Source organism: Crocuta crocuta, unplaced genomic scaffold (assembly GCF_008692635.1).
Source record: "Crocuta crocuta isolate KB4526 unplaced genomic scaffold, BGI_CrCroc_1.0 scaffold581, whole genome shotgun sequence".
Lineage (NCBI taxonomy): Eukaryota > Metazoa > Chordata > Mammalia > Carnivora > Hyaenidae > Crocuta > Crocuta crocuta.
The window spans coordinates 962,645-964,511 of NW_027528635.1; the positions used below are offsets into that span (position 1 = coordinate 962,645).

General features: G+C 35.9%; 1 protein-coding gene across 7 annotated transcripts in view; it reads left to right on the top strand.

Moving 5' to 3' along the window:
* SLITRK4 (SLIT and NTRK like family member 4) overlaps positions 1-1,867 on the top strand; it is a 694,124-nt gene that overhangs the window by 475,534 nt on the left and 216,723 nt on the right. The gene's annotated exons all lie outside the window — the stretch shown is intronic.

The window sequence follows — 1,867 nt, forward strand, 5'->3', positions numbered from 1 at the left end:
GCATTCTATAAACATAGGATCTTTAAAAATGTCCATTGGGGGCACCTGGGTGGCTCAGTCAGTTGAGTGTCCAACTTTGCCCCAGGTCATGATCTCACAATTCATGAGTTCGAGCCCCATATCCAGCTTGCTGCTGTCAGCACAGAGCCCACTTAGGATCTTCTGCNTTGCCATTTGCAACTACATGGATGGATCTAGAGGGTATTATGCTAAGCACAATTAGAGAAAAACATATCATATGACTTCACTCATATGGGGACTTTAAGATACAAAACAGATAAACATAGGGAAGGGAAGCAAAAAATCATATGCAAACAGGGAGGGGGCAAAACATAAGATACTCTTAAATATGGAGAACAAACACAGGGTTACTGGAGAGGGTGTGGGAATGGGGGTGGGCTAAATGGGTGAGGGGCATTAAAGAATCTACTCCTGAAATTATTGCACTGTATACTAACTAACTTGGATGTAAACTTAAAAATAAATAAAAATACCAAAAATAAATAAATAAAAATATCTGTTGAAATGTATTCAGTTAGGGTAATTATTGTAGAAAGATCAGTGGCTCAGAGGTAAAATGGGAAACATGGACCTCAGTTTCTCCATGTATGAAATGATTAAATAGAAATAGATCATCTTTAATGTTTATCTGTCAGGAAAGTAATGTCATGGAGGTAAAGATTTTGCTTTTCTGTTAATTCTAAAACAAAACCAAATCACCTTTTTCCTCCACCAGCATTCAAGGACAATGGGAATAAGGTGAGCATGATGTCCTATCCCCTGTGATCTTGTTTATGATTCTTTGCCCATTTTTAAGATTGTGGCCATGACCATTTGCTCAACCATTGTCTATCCTGTGAACTAAGAACAAAGGCAAATTAAGAATTAAGACATTTATAAAATCAATATGTCCTGTCATAGAATCTTCAGGTTACACTGAAATCCATTTATTTTGCATGATTCTAGTTTAATCACAGCACAGCACAGTAATCACAGGTTAACTAAAAAACTGTAGTCATGAGCTCAAATCTAATTCTTAATCTTTTAGAGCAAGGCATACCTATTAAGAATTATGACAGAAGCACTCTGACAGAATAAAATTACACTAAAATATGAATGACTGAGTTCTGTGATTTTTTTAAATTAAAAATTATAAGAATAAATATCTCACTTGTAGAACACATAGTTCAGTTAATAGAAGTAAGGAATTTCAAGTTGTTCAAAAGTCTTTGGTGGATTTGGTAACACATGTATGATCTACTGTAGGGTCACATTCCTTTAACTATTGGCCCATTCAAAACTTCTGACCCCAGAGACTGAACTCCAAGCCTACTCCTTCCTCTTAGAGAGCTTTTCTCACTGCTCCAGGGAAAGGAAGTTAACCTTCTACTGTAGTTATTTAGGACCTTGGTTATATCTGTATTATAGCTTAGTGTTGTATAACTGGTTTTGACCAGTATTCCTCTGGGTAGATTTTATTAGACAAACAACCTTGAGTTTTCCAAGGCTAGGTTTATGCAAAGTAATCAGCCTTGATATTAGAACTCCTTGATCAGTTAATTTACTCTATGACTAGTTTTGACTTCTTTATTAAAGTAGAAATTGAACAAATAATACTAAATTGATAAAGCCAGATTTGGCAAACCTATAGCGCAAAAGCTATCAGTGACCCATCTTACTAAGAATATTTATAAGTATAATAGTTTACCTTTATCAAGTGCTTATGTAATAGGTATTTGTAGCGAAAACCCCAACATCCATTCTCTGTTTATTCTATAGAAGCTCAATCCAGTATGGGCTGCTGGGTTGAGTGCTTGATGTGTGGATGTAAGGCCTGGTATTGCTGGAGCTATTTTGCTCCCATGAA